An 11865-nucleotide genomic window follows, 5' to 3' on the forward strand; every position below is an offset into this window, starting at 1 on the left:
TTAGCTCTCCCATCCCAGAAAGTGGAGGTAACATGCCCCCATTTCTAGAAAAGCAGGCCTTCCTCTGCCCCATCCACTCAATACTGCTGCCTGTCAATCAGACAGTGGCAGACTACAGGCGACATTGCAAGGCGTATTCTGAGTGCTTCCCCAATCCTGCATACAAGTCTAAAGAGGTGTACACACAGTGCGATTTGGTCACTGAGCAGTTTTGGCTTAAAATCGCTCAGTAATATATTGCTCAGTGTGCTGTTTTCACCAGCGACCAGCGATTTTGACTGAAAATTGCAAGCTATTCTGTCTCTACCTCATTTTGACTAGAAATCGCTGGTGCACAGTGCATTGTGCACCAGCAATTGGCTATCTCAGCCAATCAGAGGGCTGCCCAGTGTTTTAAACACTTATGGCATGCGACATCGGATGCTGTAAAGGGGGCACTTTAGCACCACAAGATGTGATCGGGTTCGATGGACACATTGCATACCCCCCTAAACCTTTACTCCTACTGGACACTGCTTTTGGGACAATTGCATCGGTTCCTAATTCTCCAGTTTACAGAGTTCAGCCCGAAATAGACTCCATCCAAGTCTGGGAACTTAAAAGCTGTTTTTCAGGATACAAGGGATACGTGAAGATAGAGCAAGATTTCACATCCTATTCCCTCCGAGTATTGTCTTCAGCTACTAAAATACCTCAGCAACACTCATTCACCAGTGGATTGGTAACAAATTATTCATTTATTTCCAGTTGGACATTTGTATATAGTAATCTATATACAGGTTGAGTATCCTGTATCCGAATATCCGTTATCCAAATTATTCCAAAAACCATACATTCCAGAAAGTGAAAAAAACAATTTTTTTTTGCTAAAAACTCACTAGGGACAATTGTAACAGCACTACTGAGGGAATGATATGTAACTGCCACTATATATGTACAAGACAATGATTGCTTGGCATTCAAATTCAGTATCTGAGGAAGTACACAAATTTTGTTTCATGTTTTGAAACCTTGTTTTTTGAACAAATAAAATATATTTGTTTGCATTTCATGTGTTTATACAGCATAAATGCAAGATACTTCAAAATACATAATTGAAATATTAAAATATTCCGAAATACGGAATAATCCGTTATCCAAAATTCTCCTGGTCCCGAGCATTTTGGATACGGGATACTCAACCTGTATTGCAATAATATATTTTGCCATTTAAAATTACTTGCACACAGAAATATTTTATATATATATTTTGTTATGAGTAGGTTTAATATGTATAGCTATTAAAATAATATATTTTTAAACAAACGCCTTGCAAATCCTTCAGCCAGCGCTGGCACTTACATTGTTTTTTTTCTAGATGACGTAGGATATTGCTTACAAGAGCCATGCTGCGGAATTGCCCCCACCATTGGCAAGTGTGTATGCACCCCTACCAGGTCCCATTGTGAACAAGATCGCGTTATATGTGTACCCAGCATCATGTCTAATAGATAGACTATTGTGTCACTTTGTGCAGTTCAAAGTCACACAATAGTAATTACCACACTAATGAGAATACTGCTGATCAATGCTGGTTTGTCCCCGATATATTTATGGGCTATACTTGCCAATTAGACACCTCAGAATAAATGCAGTGGGAATGCTGATCCTGTCTTATGAGGTAAATTTGCCATTGCTTGCCTTATTTGCTTAACTCATTGACTTAATGCACATATATCAAGATCCTGACTCCAAACTTCCACTGAAAAAAAACCTATTGCTAATAAAACATTTTGGTACTTGTTTCCTAGCACGGCGCCCATCTTATGCTATCGCATACCACTAATTAAGGTATGCGATGGGACGCGATTTTCGGGTCCTAAGAGCCGCACTGTACAATTTTAATATTGCGTCATTGTAATTGTAAAGGCATGCGATGCGATTTGTAATTGTACAGGCACCCTGATGGGTGATTACTATGTTAAATGCACCCTCATTGTTAAAGCCACCCCCACCATCAACGCCAACCCGAAGCGTGGCTAGCCCGCGAGGTACGGCGGTACGCGCCCTCCGACCTTTTCATACCCCCACTATCCACATCGGCGTGGAGTTGATTTTACATAGTTACCGAGCCCGAAGTGTGGCGAGCCCCGAGAGGGGACGCGGAACACATGTGAAGTAATCCTTGTCCGCTGCCACGCTTTGGGCTCGGTGGCTCGCCACACTATATATAATCAACTCCACGCTGACGTGGATAGTGGGGGTATGAAAAGGTCTGAGGACACGTACCGCTGCGCTCGCCACGCTTCGGGATGGCGTTCATAGTGGGGGTGGCGTTAACAATAGGGGTGCATATAAACATAGTAATCACCCATCAGGGTGCCTGTACAAAAAAAAAAAAATTTGTTTTGATCGCATGCGATGCGATCAAAACGATTAAATGGTACTTGTTTCCTAGCACGGCACCGCCGATTTCTATTGTATCGGGTCAGAAAAATTGGGTCCATCGCATCGCATGTAACCGTACGCGTCCTCCGACCTTTTCATATCCCCACTATCCACGTCGGCGTAGAGTCGATTTTATATAGTGTGGCGAGCCCAGCGTGCCCCGCGAGGGGATGCGGAATACATGTGAAGTATTCCGCGTCCGCTCGCCACGCTTCGGGCTCGTCTGGTGTGTCAGACATAGTTATTAGATAAACAAAGATTCTAATGCATACAGGCGTGTCATTGTAATTGGTTGTCAAAATAGTTATACAAAACTGTGTAATGGGGCCTACACACGTAGCAATCCCAGGGCATTTTCTAAGCGATCTTACTAGATCACTTAGAAAATGCCTATAATATCCTGCATGCGGCACAAATATATAATCGCAAAAGTTATTACAGGATCCCAGCAAGTTACTGTGAAACGACTATCACACAGCACCTGTATGGAAGAGCTATGAAGGCACAAAACAGTGAACAGACCGCTAATGTGACTATTTTTAGGTGAACATTTCGTCAGGTATCCTATTAGGTGGATCTTCTTTTTGGACGATATTGACCAATGGCAGGGTTCGCAAATACTCGCTATAGCGAGTATTTTACCCACTTTGGAGCACCAGGGACTCACATTTTATGAATGGCTGGGTCCCCTGTGCTGTGTTAAGATGTGTGACAAGGGCGGAGGGATCCGTTTCCCCCTCAGTTGTGATGCGACCGTGGAGAAGACACAGCGTGACTTACGACCGCTTCATACATCTGCTGGGCGTGAAAATGCGGCAGCATTGCACGGAAGCCGCGTAAGCTGGCTCCTGCACTGTGCCTTAACAACAGACGGCTGGAGCCAACACCAGAAGCAGCTGCTCAGCAGGGGAACAGAGCTGCAGCTGGTGTGAGGATGGAGCACAAGGAACTGAAACCAGCATTGGGGGCCAGAACCAGGGAGGTGTGACAGTGAGGACGGAGCAGACCCGGCAGGAAGTAGAGTTAAAAAGGGTGCGTGGTCCATTTAGCAGGCTGCTTGGCTGTGTCATGTAAGGGGATTTATTGCTAGCAGGACTCGGGCTGCAGACTTCCCTCCTCCTCTCCTACCTTGCGGTGCTGCTCTCTTGTATGTCACTGTCACCTCCTCCAGGCTCTGAGTGCTGGCTGTTAATGGCCCACTTGTCCCCTCCTCCCCTCACTGCACGGCTGGCAGAGAGGCTGCAGCTCACCAATTAACTCTTAACAGGCAGAGCTGCCTGTAGGAGAGGAGCCTATAGACTCTGCTGGGATTTCACTAACCCTAGCCCTCCTGTTCCTGCTGCCATTACTTTTACAATTCTGATTGGTGCAGCACAGGTGTCCCTATTCCGACATTCCTTTTTCTAGTATATGTGTATCTTGCTTTATGTGAGTGGGCAAATTGCCAATTGATTACACCCCCCTCCCAACCTATGCCAATTGATTACACCCTTCCCCCCAAGCTATAGTAGCCACAGTTTTGGGGGTGCCCAAATCTATGTTTGCTTACCAAAAAAAAAAAAAAATAGGCTCAGGCTGGCCCTTGGCTCAGGGTATATGCCATATGGAAGAGAGGAGGAGGCTTCTGTATGTGCCATGCTGGGGAAGGGGAGAGGAGGCTTTATTCCGTTGGGACCCCGATTTTTGTAAGTGAGGGGTCCCAGGGACCCATAATTTTTGGGAGTTTTCGCGATCACTGCAATGGTATCCAATATCATGCTATCCAACTATAAGCTGTTTATATTGGGCGAAAATGGACTTCATGCAATAATACATGGGACCGAGGAGAAGTTCCCGATCCGTAACGTAACCACGGCTCCACAGCTGCTTCCTGCAGATATGAGGAACCCAAAGAAAAACCATGTAAAGTGTTGTGTATCGGGGCAAAATGGATAGCCCTGAGCAAGTTATTGGATGCCAGACTATATTTTATAATATTATTACTCTGTTATACTTTTCCATAATTGTAGACAACCAAAGCAATCCAGCATTTGTGTTACATATAATCCTGACCATGGTGCTATGTAATTTGATTAATACTTAAGCCACACCTCTAATTACTGACACTTTCTATGGTAACTTAAGCCACCATAAATGTCTACAGGAATTTGGAACTTAACATGTTAATTTCATAACAAATATACAAGATCATTACATGCCACTCCTCCTCTATATGCAAAACTGGCAAGTGTCATCTGCTGCTGCCATTACATTACTGTACCTTAATTGCTGTCAAGGACACAAATCCAAATAAGGTCATTCAAATACTTCTCTAGCTCTAGGACATGTCACTTTATATTGTGAAAGATCACACATGATAAAAATTTACAGGAGTGTTCTGGAAAAATAGAAGGCCATAAGCTGTGTTGACACTGTGTGATTTTGGCTATATAGTCAAAATCGCATTGCAAGTTAGTCAAAATCACAGTGTTCAGCCGCATGCGATCCCGATGCGTGGCCCTGTCGGTATCGCATGGCTAAATAGACTGTACAGACAAGTCTATCTTGACTATGTCACCTGTAAAATGTACTGGCGTCCGCCAGCACAGGGGATCTGCCAGTTACCGGCGCTGTGTGAGGGGCGCACAGTAGACTTGTCATGGACGCTGGGGACAGAGCTGGGCTGCCGTGGAGCGACTACGCTAGGCAGCAGTTAGACTACGCTGACAGTGTAGCTAGCCTACGGCAAGGAAAGTTTACATAACTGCTGATCATATCAGCATTTGTGCATGCAAATGAAAGGGACAGATCTCTAAGTGAACTACACATGTTGTGATATATTGCAGGATGTGTGAACGCCAACTACTCGTTGACACTGGCTGCAGGTAGTTGCCATTATCGGGGTAGACACCACTTCCCACTTAAGTATGGCCAGCATTGTTCACAAGAACAGGTCTGACCTCTCGGTTGTCATAGCACTTTTTTTGTTTTTTAAATACATTCCATTCAACCTGTTTATAATCTTCAAAAATAAATCCTGCATTTTGCATATCTTATATAATTTAATTGAAATACTGTAATGCCATCAATATATAAATGAAGTACTCTATTCTTATTCCTATGCACTTTACATAACATTTATACAAAAAGAAGGGGGAAGATCTTTGCTGCGGGCAATATTCCCTTATTTACTGGTTTATCACAACAACGCCTTGTTTCGTCTTGTAACTCAACACACTGAGAAAGCAAAACTTCATGTTGCTGCTGTGATACATTGAGACACCATATCCTTCTCTTGATTAAGGTTACTGTAATCCCTTTTTGATTAGGTGAAACTGTAAAAGACAACACCGGCCTTCTTACAAACTTAAAACCAAGGAAGAGGCTTTTTACTTTTTTTTAAGCAAACAAAAGACTAAACAAGAAATATTATATATAAACAAAAAACTAAAAATAGGCATGCAATTTTATCATAGCCAAAAGCATTTGTTGACTTTCTTTCTCTGACAACAAACGAAGCAGCCCCTCCCAGGGGACAGTATAATGTGGCCTCGCCCTAGTTTAATTATTCTTAAGGTGGCTCATAATAGCGCAGTACCTGAATAGATCATAAGTTAGGAAATATAAAAATCTGTTACAGAGATAATGGATAAAAGTTTAGATAGACAATTTAGGGACCTATTTAACAGCCTGTGTCTCGCTACAGACTTTAAAGATTTACAAAAAAGTGATACCGTAAATAATACTACCATGGACAGCGGCAGCGCTAACCCATCCCTGTGAGTTACATGCCAAGGGATTTCTTCTGGGGGGAAATTTAATAGGATGAAAGATTCAGAAAGTGAGAGATTTGGTAAGAAATCTCCAGGTTTGACCAGTTTGATTTTGAAGGGTCAATGATTGCCGCTTTAAATGAGCATCAGGGCTCATCTCCTGCCCATACACACTGGGAGGCATTTGAGCTGAAAGCAGCTCAAACGGAGCTGCTTTCAGCTCAAAATCGCCTAGTGTGTATGGGCCTTTAGTCAGTGTTTTGCAGATTCCTGTGAAGTCTCCTGTATTAGTATTTTGTTACTAAGGTGATTAAGTGGGGGCAGATGTAAAATGTGCAGAGAGAATTAGATTTGGGTGGGGTTTTACTTGAAAGTGAGATCTATATTGCAATGTAAAAATAAAGCAGCTAGTATTTACCCTGCACAGAAACAAAAACTAATTCTCTCTGCACATTTTACATCTGCCCCCCCCCCCCCCCCTGCAGTGCACATGGTTTTATCCATCTAAGAAGGATTTTACCAGAAGGAGTGAACCAGAATAACCCCCATAGCCAGGATACATAACCTTATGCAGAAAACATGGCTTGAAGAAAAAAAAAAAAAAGGTCCCTTAATCCTGCTCTATTTTTCACTTTGTTTTTCTGAATACAACCATAGAACTTGATATAGAATATCAAACATAATCTACTGCCAATAACTAATGAGGGGAAAAAAAGCCATCAAAGGCCACAAAACAATGCTGGTATACTACTAACCTAATGGTTGCCTCCAGCTCATTTAATTATGGAGAATTATTTTTTTTTATATACTTAAGACTACAAAAGCATACAATAGTACATTATAAACATTACATATTACTGAAACCAAACAGCTACAGGTCTAAAAGGTGCGAATTTGGCCAGCGTGTATGCTAGGGTGTGGTATAACACAGTAGCGGGCTTGCGACGCTGCGGGCACAGTGGCTCGTTACGCTCGCCACCTATTCTATTCTCTCTCTATGGGGGTCGTTGGAGAATAGCCGCTGCCCGTCTGTTAGGGTTTTAGCAGTTGGGATACTGACGTTGGTGTAATGACCGTCGGAATTCCGACTGCCGGTCAGTCAACCGGAACCCGGATGCTAACCGATGATGGGGAAAATCACTTGGCTGAAAAACGAGTGCATATACACTGAGTGTTTTTCGCCCGTTTCAGTGATTGTCCCCAGGGCGGGATGACTTTCCATAGCAAGACACTATGGAAAGTACCGTATATACTCGAGTATAAGCCGAGTTTTTCAGCCTTCTTTTTAGCTGAAAAAGCCCCCACTCGGCTTATACTTGAGTCAGTGGCTTCTTTCCTGCGTCCAGCCATCCACTTTAAACATAGGCGCGGCTACGGCAACATGGCCGCCGGCCTCCTGCACTATACATGTCCTCAGTGCAGGAGGCCGGTGGCCATGTTGCCGTAGCCGCGCCTTTTTTCAAAGTGGAGCCGGGCAGCGAAGTGGACGGCAGGGCAGTGGCGGCGTACCCCCCCCCCCCCCCCCCGTGGAGCCTGTCAGCGGCGCACCCTAAACACCCTGGAGTCGGATGATGGAGGAGGTAAGCGGTGGCTGCTCCCTCCCCCCTCCGTGTGTGGTGTCCCTTGCATGGGGATCAACCTGTGGTGTCCCAGCTGTCAGCACAGGAATCAGCCTGTGGTGTCCCCCAGCCTGAGCAGCCTGTAATGCATTATGCAGGAGTAGCAGCCTGTGGTGTCCTGCTATTAGGCAGGGGGAGCCCCCTGTGGTGTCCTGCTATGAGGCAGGGGGAGCCCCCTGTGGTGTCCTGCTATTAGGCAGGGGGAGCAGCCTGTGGTGTCCTGCTATTAGGCAGGGGGAGCAGCCTGTGGTGTCCTGCTATTAGGCAGGGGGAGCAGCCTGTGGTGTCCTGCTATTATGCAAGGGGAGCAGCCTGTGGTGTCCTGCTATTATGCAAGGGGAGCAGTCTGTTGTGTCCTGGTATTTTTATACAGGGAAATATACCAGTAGCTGCTGCATTTCCCACCCTAGGCTTATACTCGGGTCAATAAGTTTTCCCAGTTTTTTGTGGTAAAATTAGGTGCCTCGGCTTATATTCGGGTCGGCTTATATTCGGGTCGGCTTATACTCGAGTATATACGGTAGTTCACCCTGTTGCTTATCTGCTGGTAATACCAGCACATGAGCGGCTAGGCGAGCGATCATGCAGTAGCACGCATCAGCGCTAAACCGCTCATCACTGCCCCGTGCACACAGGGTGGCTTTCAAGCTGGACCTTTAGCAGTACATATCTTACCCCAAGACGATATAAAATACTACCATATCTTCTGACATACTATTATTAATAGTATACACACTTGCCAATGCCAGCCGCCAGGAGTGATTGGAGGCCATATTGCAGTTGCAGAAAAAAAAGCAGAAAGTACAAGATATCATTTAAAAGGCCCCTTATGAGAGATAACTTTTACTTTCTTGTCTAGTGTGTATGGGGTTTACAGCCTACGGTCCTCATTTATCAATGCAACATAACATCCTAGTTGCTGTACCCAACAAACTAGTTGTAAACTATGTTTACAGACGTTTGCCCCATACCGTTCTTGACCACAAGTTCGACCGTTAAACGGTGGCCTATCCTCAGTGAAGTCTTATGGGAATTGCTGGGTGCAAAAATCATGCACATGTGCAGACTGGACAGCGCTCATTTGTATTACGCAAGCCTGTTACAGACAGCATTAGGGTGTCAGAAGCAGAGCACAGGATGCCGCTGATGAGACAACGCTGGACTTCATTGGAAAGGAAATAATGCTGAATACCAGCTGCTTATTTGTTGGTATTGCAGCAATAGACTAAATATGCCATTGCTATAACATTTGTGGATAAACGGGGCCCTAATTTCATTGGCACGCAAGCACTCACACACAAGTTATATAAAAATCTCCAAGCACCTGAGTGACATTGCTGTAAGAAATCAGGATTTATGCACTAGAACAGGCAGGTGTTTGGGAAAGCCCCAGGATAACTTCGGTTTATGATGGGCAAACGGGACTTCTACATCCAAACAGGTAGAGCAGGTACAGTAGATGAGTTAAGCTGTGTACACACAGTACACTTATCGCTGGCAATATGGTCGCTGAGTGACCATATTGCCAGCGATTGGAGTGTGCACCGACGATAAATCGCCGGGTGCACGCTCCCGTTTTTAGCCAGCTCATTCCCTCTGCAGCTCCTCCGGCAAAGGTTCCCTTTCATCAGTGACCATCTCTGGTCGCTGATGAAAAGGAAACACTGAGCAATATATCGCCCCGTGTGTACACAGCTATACACTGTACTCTATTGTTGCAGACACCCAGACATCATAGGGTCACGTAACACCCCTTTCAGACATACAGTATGGCCCAGCAATTATCCAGCATTTAGAGTGCCAGTCCAGTTAATTTTGCCGGGAGCAGCCAGACCCCTTTTTCACAGGTATGCCGTGTTCACACTGCGATTGTTAACAACCTTTTACGACTGCGGCGCCAGACCCTGTTCTCACTGCTAAGGCAAATTCCCAGGTGAAGCAGTTCTACCCGGTAATTTGCCTCTAAACATGGTTTTTTTTGCAGTGTGAACGGGTCAACTCCTGTCTGCTTACACGGATCTCAAACACGGGTAAAAAGTAGGGTTGGAGACCCATGAATTTTGACATGGGTTGACCAGTTCATACTGAAAAAAAAACTGTTAAAACGCAAATTACCAGGTCAACATGCTAGACACGGGAATTTGCCTAGCAGTGGGAACGGGGTATTAGAAGCAAATTACTGGGTTAAAAATTTCAACCCCGTAGTTTGCTGATAAACACTTGTAATTCTGTGTGAAAGGGTCAACCCGGGTCGTAAATGCCAGGTCCTCAACCCCGGTAAATTCCAGGGTTGGAGAACCTTTCACACAGAAAAAAGGACCCTTGTTGAACGGCAAATTATTTATTTATTTATAGTTTCTTATATAGCGCAGCATATTTCGTTGTGCTTTACAAATTGCCAGGTAGAACTGCTTCACCCGGTAATTTGGTGTGAAAGGGGTAAAATATATAAAAAAGAGGGCATAACAAACATACCATAATATGAGATATAGATATATAATATTATATTTTAATGTATAGCCCCCAAAAAATATGTAAAAAAAAAAAAAGTTTACCAGGTCTAGAACAGAGTCTAAGCATTAATATTTCAGTGTTCACATAAAAATTACACTTGAATTAAAAAAAAAAAAAAAAAATACACATCCCAAAATAAATATTATTTTCACTCCAGAGACAAATTATATGCACGCACAGTCACACACTATAGATCACAACGAGGAACGATGCGAGCAGTGCGGTGTATAGAGCATACACTCAGTATAAGGAGAGTAGGGTAAGAGCAGCACGGCACAAGCTCATTACACCCACAGGCTACCGGGCAGCTCCGGTGTGCACGGGGCAGAGGGGTTGCGTCGCTAGGACATGATCGCCCCGGTATCAGTACGTGTGTTGCCCCCTACATCATCCTCCCCGGGTAGCAGCGCTGCGCTCACCTCCGGCCGCCTCTCCTGGCTGCCAGCTCCGGACTAACTTCTTCCCCCCGCTCCCTCCAGTTGCCGCTTCCCTATTGCCAGAACAGTGAGCGGCGCTGTGAGCCCGGTGACACCTCCCTGATAGCCCCACCCCGGTGCCGGCCCTGCTACAACGCTCATTAATCACCAGGGAGTCTGGACTGCCTCTCTAGTCTCTCGCCCCGCGCGTTGCCGGGCAACCGACAGTCACCGGCTGACAAATGCAGAGGAAGAGGCGGCGGCGGCGGCCGGGCGGGGCTGGGGAAGGCAGGGCAAGGCAGGGCGCCGCGTACAGTGTAGCTGGCTACAGCCGGTGCGACACGCTATGAGTGTAGTGACACGCAGCAGTTGTGACGCTGCCAAGGTAGCGCAGCGGAGGGTGCTGTGACTGTTGTCCGTGGACCGTGCTGCAGTGAACCGGCACTGATAGCGCTAGAGGCCGCCGTGCGTCTCCTGCATGGCGGCCACGCTGCGGTGGGATGAGCCGGATACGTGGCACTGCTGCTCAATGAACACAATGTTCTGTGTCGCTGTGCGTCTATGCAGGACTCTAGTCATGTATTCATGTTTATTTACGTGCTGCACCTGTGTGCTCATGCTCAGTCACCGCTCACTTGTGTGTTTACAAGAAGAGTCCCCATTAACTGCTGCCCTACGCTGGAATGGATCCGCTGCTGTGCTAGCACAAGCACAGTGTCACTCCCTTTTTTTATACTCTAGTTTTATAGGGTATGGGTAAAATCCGGAATCGGATAAGACACCGGAATGCCGGACTGGACATCAAACTCTGCATTCCGGAGCTTGTAGTATCCAGTCCGTGGGTGTCCTGTCCGGGGGTGCTCCATCTGATGGGGCTGCTCTGACACCTGTCACCTGGGAGAGGAGAGGGGGGAGAATACAGCCTCACTGCATGGTTCGGGGGTGTAATAAAAACTGGAACGGCACACGGGGAGGCTGTAATCTCCCCTTCCCCATGTCCCTGGTGTGAACAATCACAGGCATCCCCCCGGACAAGACACCCCCCGCATGGGACACCCCTCGGACCAGACACTATAAGCTCCGGAATGCAGAGTTTGATGTCTGGTCCGGCGTTCCGGTGTCTTATCCGGGTCCGGT

The 11865-nt window shown here is 45.9% G+C and overlaps 1 protein-coding gene across 2 annotated transcripts in view; it reads right to left on the reverse strand.

The window, feature by feature from the left end:
* Window positions 1-11022, reverse strand: part of GOLM1 (golgi membrane protein 1) — a 55051-nt gene extending 44029 nt beyond the window's left edge. The window contains exon 1 of one of the 2 annotated variants that reach the window (XM_083186438.1): window positions 10898-11022. The gene's annotated coding sequence lies outside the window, so the exon portion shown is untranslated. The other variant, XM_083186431.1, reaches the window with a different exon arrangement.
* Between the last annotated feature and the right edge of the window lie 843 nt (window positions 11023-11865).

This window comes from Crinia signifera, chromosome 1 (assembly GCF_055691185.1).
Source record: "Crinia signifera chromosome 1, ASM5569118v1, whole genome shotgun sequence".
NCBI lineage: Eukaryota > Metazoa > Chordata > Amphibia > Anura > Myobatrachidae > Crinia > Crinia signifera.